The sequence below is a fragment of the Bolinopsis microptera genome, chromosome 6, assembly GCF_026151205.1.
Source record: "Bolinopsis microptera isolate Bmic1 chromosome 6, MBARI_Bmic_1.0, whole genome shotgun sequence".
Taxonomy (NCBI): Eukaryota; Metazoa; Ctenophora; class Tentaculata; order Lobata; family Bolinopsidae; genus Bolinopsis; species Bolinopsis microptera.
The window spans coordinates 4,344,846-4,358,702 of NC_087077.1; positions in this window are offsets into that span (position 1 = coordinate 4,344,846).

Consider the following 13,857-nt stretch of genomic DNA (forward strand, 5'->3'; position numbering starts at 1 on the left):
CATTCAATAACAACAGTCAAAAAAACCTGCAGTGCACCTTATCACGGGACACTGTGGTCTGAACCTCCATACCATTTGCAGATCAAGTATCAGTGCGTGTCCTATGTGCAGTGCGTGTCCTATGTGCAGCAAGTACCAGTACGTGTCCTATGTGCAGCGAATGTCTCGCACTTTCTCGGACAGAAGAAGACTTTATTCAGAAGTAATAACAAAGCCGCGCACACTTGCACACTGCAGCGAAACGTAGCAACAATATAATTATAGCCCTGTACTCTGTAGTCTATACATGGCACAAGGACAGGATAATACTAAGAACCACCCTTACATCAGACAGTGCCAGGTAGCATATCATCTGTAAACTGTGGGATCGTCTGGTATCATAACTTATAATCATCAGGATAATATCTTCAAAAGCAGCGGCTAAGGAAGCATGGCTCTGAGAGGCGAGGTAGTCAGATAGCTTCCTGCTACCTGACTACTAGTCAAGTAGCAGGGAGCCTGGCTCCAAGTTGGCTCCAAGTTGGCTTAAGGTTGCACTAGGCTTGCTGTGGACGCCATGAACAAACCCACAGTACTGATGACGAATCAACACAAAATACTACACAAAGGTATATGTCAGCCTGACTAGAGTACTTCGGTAATCAGTATAGTAAAAGTAAAAAACACTCTCACCCGCCAAAGGTATTCAAATAGCGGACAAATAAACACATACGGATATATCTGAAGAATAAGCAGATTCAAAATACTCGACACCACAATTTTAAATGTTTATGTTTGATTTTAAGCCGACGGGTTATACAGCAAAATAATTGTTTTCAATCGAACAAAACAACCAAAGATTGCAGTCACAGAGGTTTCAAAGTTAAAGTATTAGAGGAGGGCTTGTTATGGAAGATATAGGAAAGTAAAAAGTGGGTGGAGAAAAGGAGAGTAGGAAAGAGTACCACTCGAAGAGAAAATGCTGCTCTCCACTCCCTACTACTCTACTACTACTCCTAGCCACTAGGTACCACTCTCTACTACTCTACTACTACTGCTAGCCACTAGGTACCACTCTCTACTACTCTACTACTACTCCTAGGCACTAGGTAGCACTCTCCAGAGAGTGCTACCTAGTGGCTAGTGCTAACCTGGACACGACGCACAATGCCTAGTTATATCAACAAGAGAATAAGCTTTTTTGCTGCTTTCTCACCCTGCAGCTGGTAACCAGGTAACCAGGTAACCAGGATACCCTGCAGCTTCCCTACCGCTAGAGTGCAGAGCTGTGACGTAGTAATCGTGACAACAGCTTTATGTTGAACTCTACTCCGCAAAAGTTTCTGATTTCCCACAACTACAACGTACGTTACCAATTACCAACTAGAATGTTGGTGAGGAACAATGAAGGAAGAGCTCAGCCGACGAGAGGACTTATTGAGGACTTATTGCTGAGGGAGGAAACATTGCAGTGGTTCCACACACAATTAGAGGGGGAAATACAGAATAAGGAAAAAGTTAGTGAGAGTTTGAGGGATTACTGTCGGCGCGGAGAGTATTATTATAAACCCCTACTGAAGACGGTACACATGTATTTATATGTTTCAAGAAACCCTCCTGGCCTCCTGCCTCATCGAGCAGTCACTGATTTCGTCAGTCATTTACTCTGCCAATTATTTATAAATCTATATGTAATCTGGGGAGAAGAACGTCATTGGCTCATGAATGACGACTGTGTCTGCAACTATTAACTACAAAATGGCTACTAGCTGGAGCCCTGGTATAAACGAGCTAAAACACTGGATTTACTGCATCTCTGCAAGGGGCACAAGGCAAATGTGGTGAGCTATTACGTCCCTAGACCCAAGCAGGGACATTGGGACAATAGCTCAGGGACAATGACTATGTAGTTAGTACCCTCTCTTCTACAAAAAGAGAAATTACCCGGGAGCACAAGCTGCAGATGTACTAAGAGAGTTTTGACACTTAGTTAAGGAGCTGGTTAACATGCGATGCTGATTAGATAACAAAGCAGGGGCTGGAGGAGTGCGAGATACGGGGCAGATAACAAAAAAGGAGCTGGTGGAGCAGTGCGAGATACGGGGCAGATAACAAAGAAGGGGCTGGTGGAGTGAGAGATACGGGGCAGATAACAAAGCAGGGACTGGAGGAGTGCGAGATACGGGGCAGATAACAAAGCAGGGACTGGAGGAGTGCGAGATACGGGGTAGATAACAAAAAAGGGACTGGAGGAGTGCGAGATAAGGGGCAGATAACAAAGCAGGGACTGGAGGAGTGCGAGATACGGGGCAGATAACAAAGCAGGGGTCGGTGGAGGAGTGCGAGATACGGGGCAGATAACAAAGAAGGGGATGGTGGAGTGAGAGGCAGTATGGCGAATATTAGGGTGGTTCACCCTAGCGAACATGGTGCACAAAATACATCAGGTTACTATTGTACCTTCCAATTTGAATAGATAGACACAACCTGTACACGGACGTTTAGGAATTGATTTGATTTGCTAGTCCCGGGTGAACTGCCGGCGTGTGCGAGTTGTTTTTTAGGGTGGCTACATTTATACAATCAATCTCCAGCCCAAGTTGAAGCTGCCACGTGAACTTATTTCATATTTTGTTGGTTTAACAGCGGAACTTGCTGGTGAATAGGAAGACTGGGGGGACTCCTATCATGATGTAGCAAACTGCAACAAGTCATGGCAAAATCCTGCAGTTTGAATAAAGCCTCCATATTTGGTTGAATGTGAACATGGGCAATAGAAAACAAAGTATGTTAGCACTGCACACGTGAAAAACTGCACACGTACCTTGTTTTCACGACAAATATCTTCCTCCGATTACAACTACCTCCACACTGAGCAGGTAGTTGTAATCGACGGAGAACTTTGTCGTGATTCAATGTCTAGTTGGCTAGAAAAACGGGCAAAACCGCAAAGCGGTTACCAAATTTGTTCCAAAAAGACAAGCCAGGAGCAAGTAAAAAGCTGCGACGGTTTGGTGGATGGAAAAGGTGGACATGCTGTGACGTCAGAGGAGAAGCTCTACAAATACACAAGTACAATAAAATCATGGTGGGGCTATGCTCAGCTGGAAAATACCATCTGGATGAGCTAAAAATACCTACGAGTGGGAGTCAGACTGTAATGACTGGCAGGTAGCACCCTATACATTGGTCTGGAGAAGTGAAAATAAAAGCTAGTCTAGACGAGTTTCCCACTCCCTGACGCAGCTACTATTCCAAAGTAAGCAGCATTTGTTCCTTATGTTGGATGAAGCCAGTAGTGACCACAGAGCCGGTGATGGCTCCTTCACTATACATGTAGTTAATTGTATAACGGGGCTAAAACATGGACTAATTATCATGTAAATCCTAACTCGTGCTGAACTGTGGGCACGTTCTGGTGGGGAAGTCTGTAGTACTCTGCAGTGCAGACTTCTCCGCCAGATCAGGGTACAGACCTTGTAGTTTGTATCTCAGATCTAGGTGCAGACCTTGTAGTTTGTATCTCAGATCAGGGTACAGACCTTGTAGTTTGTATCTCAGATCAGGGTGCAGACCTTGTAGTTTGTATCTCAGATCAGGGTGCAGACCTTGTAGTTTGTATCTCAGATCAGGGTGCAGACCTTGTAGTTTGTATCTCAGATCAGGGTACAGACCTTGTAGTTTGTATCTCAGATCAGGGTGCAGACCTTGTAGTTTGTATCTCAGATCAGGGTGCAGACCTTGTAGTTTGTATCTCAGATCAGGGTGCAGACCTTGTAGTTTGTATCTCAGATCAGGGTGCAGACCTTGTAGTTTGTATCTCAGATCAGGGTGCAGACCTTGTAGTTTGTATCTCAGATCAGGGTACAGACCTTGTAGTTTGTATCTCAGATCAGGGTACAGACCTTGTAGTTTGTATCTCATATCAGGGTACAGACCTTGTAGTTTGTATCTCAGATCAGGGTACAGACCTTGTAGTTTATATCTCAGATCAGGGTACAGACCTTGTAGTTTGTATCTCAGATCAGGGTACAGACCTTGTAGTTTGTATCTCAGATCTAGGTACAGACCTTGTAGTTTGTATCTCAGATCAGGGTACAGACCTTGTAGTTTGTATCTCATATCAGGGTACAGACCTTGTAGTTTGTATCTCATATCAGGGTACAGACCTTGTAGTTTGTATCTCAGATCAGGGTACAGACCTTGTAGTTTGTATCTCATATCAGGGTACAGACCTTGTAGTTTGTATCTCAGATCAGGGTACAGACCTTGTAGTTTGTATCTCAGATCTAGGTACAGACCTTGTAGTTTGTATCTCAGATCAGGGTGCAGACCTTGTAGTTTGTATCTCAGATCAGGGTACAGACCTTGTAGTTTGTATCTCAGATCAGGGTGCAGACCTTGTAGTTTGTATCTCAGATCAGGGTGCAGACCTTGTAGTTTGAATCTCAGATCAGGGTGCAGACCTTGTAGTTTGAATCTCAGATCAGGGTACAGACCTTGTAGTTTGTATCTCAGATCAGGGTGCAGACCTTGTAGTTTGTATCTCAGATCAGGGTACAGACCTTGTAGTTTGTATCTCAGATCAGGGTGCAGACCTTGTAGTTTGTATCTCAGATCAGGGAACAGACCTTGTAGTTTGTATCTCAGATCAGGGTACAGACCTTGTAGTTTGTATCTCAGATCAGGGTACAGACCTTGTAGTTTGTATCTCAGATCAGGGTGCAGACCTTGTAGTTTGTATCTCAGATCAGGGTACAGACCTTGTAGTTTGTATCTCAGATCAGGGTACAGACCTTGTAGTTTGTATCTCAGATCAGGGTACAGACCTTGTAGTTTGTATCTCAGATCAGGGTACAGACCTTGTAGTTTGTATCTCAGATCAGGGTGCAGACCTTGTAGTTTGTATCTCAGATCAGGGAACAGACCTTGTAGTTTGTATCTTAGATCAGGGTGCAGACCTTGTAGTTTGTATCTCAGATCTAGGTGCAGACCTTGTAGTTTGTATCTCAGATCAGGGTACAGACCTAATTGTAGTTTGTATCTCAGATCAGGGTGCAGACCTTGTAGTTTGTATCTCAGATCAGGGTGCAGACCTTGTAGTTTGTATCTCAGATCAGGGTGCAGACCTTGTAGTTTGTATCTCAGATCAGGGTGCAGACCTTGTAGTTTGTATCTCAGATCAGGGTGCAGACCTTGTAGTTTGTATCTCAGATCAGGGTGCAGACCTTGTAGTTTGTATCTCAGATCAGGGTACAGACCTTGTAGTTTGTATCTCAGATCAGGGTACAGACCTTGTAGTTTATATCTCAGATCAGGGTACAGACCTTGTAGTTTGTATCTCAGATCAGGGTGCAGACCTTGTAGTTTGTATCTCAGATCAGGGTGCAGACCTTGTAGTTTGTATCTCAGATCAGGGTGCAGACCTTGTAGTTTTTATCTCAGATCTAGGTACAGACCTTGTAGTTTGTATCTCAGATCAGGGTGCAGACCTTGTAGTTTTTATCTCAGATCAGGGTACAGACCTTGTAGTTTGTATCTCAGATCAGGGTGCAGACCTTGTAGTTTGTATCTCAGATCAGGGTGCAGACCTTGTAGTTTGTATCTCAGATCAGGGTGCAGACCTTGTAGTTTTTATCTCAGATCTAGGTACAGACCTTGTAGTTTGTATCTCAGATCAGGGTGCAGACCTTGTAGTTTGTATCTCAGATCAGGGTGCAGACCTTGTAGTTTGTATCTCAGATCAGGGTACAGACCTTGTAGTTTGTATCTCAGATCAGGGTGCAGACCTTGTAGTTTGTATCTCAGATCTAGGTGCAGACCTTGTAGTTTGTATCTCAGATCAGGGTACAGACCTTGTAGTTTGTATCTCAGATCAGGGTGCAGACCTTGTAGTTTGTATCTCAGATCAGGGTGCAGACCTTGTAGTTTGTATCTCAGATCAGGGTGCAGACCTTGTAGTTTGTATCTCAGATCAGGGTACAGACCTTGTAGTTTGTATCTCAGATCAGGGTGCAGACCTTGTAGTTTTTATCTCAGATCAGGGTACAGACCTTGTAGTTTGTATCTCAGATCTAGGTGCAGACCTTGTAGTTTGTATCTCAGATCAGGGTGCAGACCTTGTAGTTTGTATCTCAGATCAGGGTGCAGACCTTGTAGTTTGTATCTCAGATCAGGGTACAGACCTTGTAGTTTGTATCTCAGATCAGGGTGCAGACCTTGTAGTTTGTATCTCAGATCAGGGTACAGACCTTGTAGTTTGTATCTCAGATCAGGGTGCAGACCTTGTAGTTTGTATCTCATATCAGGGTGCAGACCTTGTAGTTTGTATCTCAGATCTAGGTGCAGACCTTGTAGTTTGTATCTCAGATCAGGGTACAGACCTTGTAGTTTGTATCTCAGATCTAGGTGCAGACCTTGTAGTTTGTATCTCAGATCAGGGTGCAGACCTTGTAGTTTGTATCTCAGATCAGGGTGCAGACCTTGTAGTTTGTATCTCAGATCAGGGTACAGACCTTGTAGTTTGTATCTCAGATCAGGGTGCAGACCTTGTAGTTTGTATCTCAGATCAGGGTACAGACCTTGTAGTTTGTATCTCAGATCAGGGTGCAGACCTTGTAGTTTGTATCTCAGATCAGGGTACAGACCTTGTAGTTTGTATCTCAGATCAGGGTGCAGACCTTGTAGTTTTTATCTCAGATCAGGGTACAGACCTTGTAGTTTGTATCTCAGATCTAGGTGCAGACCTTGTAGTTTGTATCTCAGATCAGGGTGCAGACCTTGTAGTTTGTATCTCAGATCAGGGTGCAGACCTTGTAGTTTGTATCTCAGATCAGGGTACAGACCTTGTAGTTTGTATCTCAGATCAGGGTACAGACCTTGTAGTTTGTATCTCAGATCAGGGTGCAGACCTTGTAGTTTGTATCTCATATCAGGGTGCAGACCTTGTAGTTTGTATCTCAGATCTAGGTGCAGACCTTGTAGTTTGTATCTCAGATCAGGGTACAGACCTTGTAGTTTGTATCTCAGATCTAGGTGCAGACCTTGTAGTTTGTATCTCAGATCAGGGTGCAGACCTTGTAGTTTGTATCTCAGATCAGGGTGCAGACCTTGTAGTTTGTATCTCATATCAGGGTACAGACCTTGTAGTTTGTATCTCATATCAGGGTACAGACCTTGTAGTTTGTATCTCATATCAGGGTACAGACCTTGTAGTTTGTATCTCAGATCAGGGTGCAGACCTTGTAGTTTGTATCTCAGATCAGGGTGCAGACCTTGTAGTTTGTATCTCAGATCAGGGTGCAGACCTTGTAGTTTGTATCTCAGATCAGGGTGCAGACCTTGTAGTTTGTATCTCAGATCAGGGTGCAGACCTTGTAGTTTGTATCTCAGATCAGGGTGCAGACCTTGTAGTTTGTATCTCAGATCAGGGTGCAGACCTTGTAGTTTGTATCTTATATCAGAGTGCAGACCTTGTAGTTTGTATCTCAGATCAGGGTACAGACCTTGTAGTTTGTATCTCAGATCAGGGTACAGACCTTGTAGTTTGTATCTCAGATCAGGGTACAGACCTTGTAGTTTGTATCTCAGATCAGGGTACAGACCTTGTAGTTTGTATCTCAGATCAGGGTACAGACCTTGTAGTTTGTATCTCAGATCAGGGTACAGACCTTGTAGTTTGTATCTCAGATCAGGGTGCAGACCTTGTAGTTTGTATCTCAGATCAGGGTACAGACCTTGTAGTTTGTATCTCAGATCAGGGTACAGACCTTGTAGTTTGTATCTCAGATCAGGGTGCAGACCTTGTAGTTTGTATCTCAGATCAGGGTACAGACCTTGTAGTTTGTATCTCAGATCAGGGTGCAGACCTTGTAGTTTGTATCTCAGATCAGGGTACAGACCTTGTAGTTTGTATCTCAGATCAGGGTGCAGACCTTGTAGTTTGTATCTCAGATCTAGGTGCAGACCTTGTAGTTTGTATCTCAGATCAGGGTGCAGACCTTGTAGTTTGTATCTCAGATCAGGGTACAGACCTTGTAGTTTGTATCTCAGATCAGGGTGCAGACCTTGTAGTTTGTATCTCAGATCAGGGTGCAGACCTTGTAGTTTGTATCTCAGATCAGGGTACAGACCTTGTAGTTTGTATCTCAGATCAGGGTACAGACCTTGTAGTTTGTATCTCAGATCAGGGTACAGACCTTGTAGTTTGTATCTCAGATCAGGGTGCAGACCTTGTAGTTTGTATCTCAGATCAGGGTACAGACCTTGTAGTTTGTATCTCAGATCAGGGTGCAGACCTTGTAGTTTGTATCTCAGATCTAGGTGCAGACCTTGTAGTTTGTATCTCAGATCAGGGTGCAGACCTTGTAGTTTGTATCTCAGATCAGGGTACAGACCTTGTAGTTTGTATCTCAGATCAGGGTGCAGACCTTGTAGTTTGTATCTCAGATCAGGGTGCAGACCTTGTAGTTTGTATCTCAGATCTAGGTGGCAGACCTAATGTTATCCTTTTAGTTTGTATCTCAGATCTAGGTGGCAGACCTAATGTTATCCTTGTAGTTTGTATCTCAGATCTAGGTGGCAGACCTAATGTTATCCTTGTAGTTTGTATCTCAGATCTAGGTGGCAGACCTAATGTTATCCTTGAACGAGTTCTAGTCGGAATCAGGCTTTAATTTCATACGAAGACATTTATTATTAAATTGCACGCACATTGATGCAGAAAATTGAAGGGATAAAATAGCAAGGATTATGAAATGGACTTGATTCCACCAGCTGATAGTACAGGTGGATGTAGAAGAGTACAACCAGGCACTGACGTCACACCACAATGACCCACATACAAGTCACTGACATCACATCACAATGACCAAGTCATTATTTGTGATAGCCAAGTGCTGAAACCACAGTCTTCAGGTTCCTTATAACCCACGATCATGGCCGTGGGAGAGTAGAAATAGCGGCTATATATAAATATGAGAACACTGTATTGCAGGCACCGGATGCCTACGAGGCTACAAGGCTTCTGTCATCACACTAACTACGTGTGTTTCTAAGTTAGGATATGAGAGTTCTATTATCAGACTAGATAAGTAGGAAAAAGAGCTGGTTTTTATCATCAAGGTTCCTATTAGGTTCGTACTGTGAATACTTGTGGAGAGAGACAATATAAGAGGGGCAATTCAAGTTGACAATTTGATGTGGTTAACCATGCAAATAACTGGCGGTCCTGTTTTCGTGCAAAACATTTTATGACACAATAGAGCTCAAGGAAAATGTTTTCCGTGTTAATAAAAGTAGCTAAAAAACGACAATAAAAACGGACGAACATCATCCATGACATACGTTAGGATAAAATATTTCTTTTGTCAATTTAGGAGAAATTAAATTTCAACAACCCATGCTAGAGCGTAATATAAAAGAGAACCGGCCGTCCTTGGTACTTAGTACTTTACTTTTTACTTAAAGCACTACTGCTCGGTATTACTACTCGACGGTAAAAAGGAATTTACGGTTTCAAATATTTGATTGCTCAGCCTTTGATCAAATGTTAAACAAACCTTCAGGACAACCCAGCTTCGGCACAATATGTCACTAATGGAATTATACAACTGTATTGGGGCAGGTGCAGACTCTTACCATGACTGGTTACCATAACAACTGACGGTACTAGTTAGCAAGACTTCCTGTTATATGGTATTAACATCTTTCTTATCTTTATCGGTAAACAGTTTCGTTGTAAAGCTACCTTCTTCTTGTATTCTTAGTTTATAAGTTCAATTTTCTGGATTTAAGTCTCGAAATAAGTTTAATTGTAATCTTCGCTATTTCGTGGATTTGGAAGAACTAAAAGAATCTGTCCCAGGATGAGTCAGCTTTCAGTAATTTACTTGTCTTTAGTTTTAATCTGAGTCTCCGATTCACTTATTAATAACTGAAAACTGTTCTTTGGCGTCCTGAATTAGAAAATGTATGTCGCTATTCTTTTTTTTGCTGTGCGTGGTTAATATATAAGTTTTCTCTATACAATATATTGTCGTTGAACAGTGACCTCTCCTTTTCACCGGATTCCAGAATTAGGGTAGGAATATAAATTCCTATTGCTGCGGCTATCCGGATAAAAACCTCACAAGTTGTCGATAGTAGTAACTGTAAATACTGAAAATCTGACAGCCGTTCTTTAAGCCCTGCTGCTTTCAGGCCTGTTCCTAATCCGAATCATGGTACGACCGATTTTCTAAGACCAATAGCTGGTTACGGCTTCCTCGGAAGATCTTGGTGCCTTTTCCATGCTAACACGCGCTAAGCGTTTTAGTAACAAAGTAATTTTGCATGAAATTATTGCAAGTAAGAAGGGTTTCTCGAATATTTTCTCCTTTTAGAGCTTTAAAGTATGGAAAATAACCATATCAGCTTCACTAACGTGGGTTAGTATATTCCCTAACATGCGTTAACATGGACTAGACCAGAGCTAGACAGGCTTACTGTTAGCCACGCGACAGTAATACAAGTTAAGTTAACCATGTGGAATGAATAACTCAACAACAGTACACGACAATCTTTTACAATTTTACTAATAACTGGAGAAAACTATTTTGGGGAGTTGCAGTCAGTTTTAGGAACGAGAAAGTTAGTTAAGTTGTCAACTTAAACAGTTCAAATGAAACTGATAGAAATATGGCTTGCTATGTCAAGTGGGTTCTACTGACCTCTAGTATTATAAGGAGCTAAGAAGGATAAAGATCTGCCATTTTACCGCAGTTTAGGGCGTTCCTTGCATATTTCATGATCTTAAACTTTACAAAAGTAGGTTTTCAGAAGCTTTGTATTTGAAAGTGGATAGTGATCATAATAAGGAGCTAGTATCACTATACTTACTGTTGCTCGATGAAATAATAGTTCACAACTAAGAGAGTCTCAATTTCTTAATCGAATAAGACGATCAAATAGTGCTGGCAATAATAAAACAAGAACAATCGTAATGCGGCCGCGAAAAGAAAATAGATTCCCTGCAAGAATCAAGATACAAAATATGCACAGCAAGATACAAGAGCTGATAGAAAACAAGATATCCACAGAAAGGTTAGGATAGCATTGCATTTCCAGGTAGACGGGAGTATTGACACTCATCGCGGCAAGTTCAGGCAGACTGCAGGAGAAGTGTCAAATTGTAGCGTCAGTCGAAGCAAGTAGTCACGGACTACGGCGCGTAGTAGGTAAGTAGGTGGTTCTGGTAACTGTTAGGTAGTTGCCCTAGTAGGGGGTAACTGTTAAGTAGTTGCCCTAGTAGGTGGTAACTGATGAGAAGTAGAAGAGTAGAAGACGTGGGAGGCAGAAGTTAATGAACTATAACGCGTAAAGAGAGGCTAGTAGAAGCTGCTTTGCAGATGATGGATGAGTACTCACTACTCACTGAGCTGTGATAGTGGGCCACTATGATAACCAATACTCTGAAGTGGTCTCTAACAACTATTTAAATTATATCATAGCGCCTGAATAAATCAAATTTCATTACTTTTATAGCTAATTTTGGCGTCGTCGTGCTGTTCGAAATTGTGCTGTTACAGCTCAACTATTTAACACAAAGGAACATCTCAAATTTGAAATTATGTTTCAAATTGAATTTTGCCAGAGAAATATTGGGTAAATGAATTACCTTGAACTTAAAAAGAAAACAAATTTAAATGTTAAAATTTTTTATTGGATTATTGCAAGTACTATCCTGACAGGTTATGTAAGTATTTAAGTAGATAATTAAGTAGCGATAATTTTCATGATTTTGAAGCTGAGGTGTTTGTAAATTTACAAGCCGCAGGAAATGGGATAGTTGATCATCCGGGATAGACTACTTTTACATCCGTATATTATATCTGTTGACGTTAAATATCACTCCCCCTGTGGTAACAGTATATGATCCGGGTTTAGACAACGCCAAGGACAGAACATTGACTAGGTATTGATCTGTCTTTCTGTGATTAAATTGGTTGAAAACGGCCACAAACAGACCGCCAAGTGGTTGAAAGTAAAAAGCAAACCAGATAAAAAACTTTCCAAAAACCAATAATCGGCTCTAATGGATGAAGTAACCGCCACACATGACGTGTAACTGGGTTGTAAGAAGTACAGGTGGTTGCTTACGTGATTGGGCGGTTGCCAGTACGATATTACATGTATAACTGCAATTTAACCAACTTTATCCACCATAAAACACTCATTATACTTTATATCCGCCCGGTTACTCCCGGTTACCCCAGGTTATCCCCGGTTACCCCAGCAACTACTAGACGACCAGTGACGGGACGGTGTTCAACCCGGCAAGAATCACTGTAACCCTGAACTAACGTTTCTACAGAATATGATTAACTTCAAGGAACCTACCTGTCATTTAAACAACTAAAAAAGGGAGGAAAACACGTTCTTTGTGCTCTGTCTCTAAAACTAAATGTGATCATAAAAACCAGAAAGAATTAAGAATAGTAGTACATCGCAAACATTTATATCCTATTCAGTCTAGCAAGAGTACTACATATCCAGCAAATGGATTCTAATTTCTATCCGACGAAGAAAAAACATATCTATAAATATCAGCTCAAAGTGTTAAAATCTATAAATAGCCCTAGAGAACAATCAGAGTACTTCAAGACAGAAGAGTGTTTCCTTATTTTGTCCTTTGTTTATTTGTTTCATGATCATAACTTGGCTATCGACATTCGACATCCTCAATAATGCTATGAAATAATCGATGATTCTAAATTATAATAGGTATATTAATTAACATCGTCTCTCCAGGAAATGTTATCAGGACTCAGGAGATACGATTGAACACACTGCAGCAAGAAATAAGACTAATACACAAATCAAAGAATTGAGACTACCAGAAACAAATTTAAACAACAACAAAAAAACGCCCTGATCCAGCACAAGAATTGAGACTCCTGGAAACTGATTAACAAGCAGAGCTCTGCCGAATGGTAAGTTTGAATTCGCAACCTAAAATCAGGGCGACTGGAGGGCTCAGGGTGTAACGAATGATTTCAGGGTTAACTTCTAGAGGGCTTGTACAAGCCACCAGCTGGCAGTGGCACCACAGTAGCAACGACCGGTCAAAGAGCAGTTGCCGATAATTTAGAGTCCTTTATCTCATGAAGCATCATTATTCATTATCTAGGGAAATTGTTTCGGCTTTATTCAGCAACGAACTGTGCAGAAGAGCAGTATAGCTAGCCATGAAAGAATCCAGATCAGACAGGCAGCTCTCAAAACTTAAAACTAAACAGAATAATCACGAAACAGGGTCCTACGATCATTTTGTAATATTCGCGGAAACTATGCATCTTCAACCAACTGAACGCATATTAATTGAACAAAGCGACAAATTGGTGATGCAATTTACACCTGAAATAATGAACGGACATTACAGTAACAAAAAACACTGGCAGCTTTCCACACGTTCGGACGTGTTAAACTGTTACCGATATTCTGTATCCGATGTAGAAAAGGTATTATTTGAAAGCGAAAACCCCCCCCCCCCCCCCCCCCCCCGGGAGTATCAATCGGCTGATGTATTTACAAGCCGTAACAAACAACTCCGTCTCGTGGAGATTCGTCCCAGATCGAGTTTTGAGCGGTTATAAGTGAGACAATCGATCACCGCAATCAAGGCAATCTCTAGTGGTGGGCAGGTCACTAATAATCAGGCTACTGCTCTCAGATAATTCACTAATTTATCTCACTGGTGATAGACGTCAGTGGTAGGCCACTATATAAACTTGTCTACAGCTTTCAGTTCAATCTGTCTAGAAGCTATATTGGAAACAAACGCTGCTGGATAAGATGAAACGATTTTTCGTGTAAGTGTTTTTATCTGTCTGATATCAA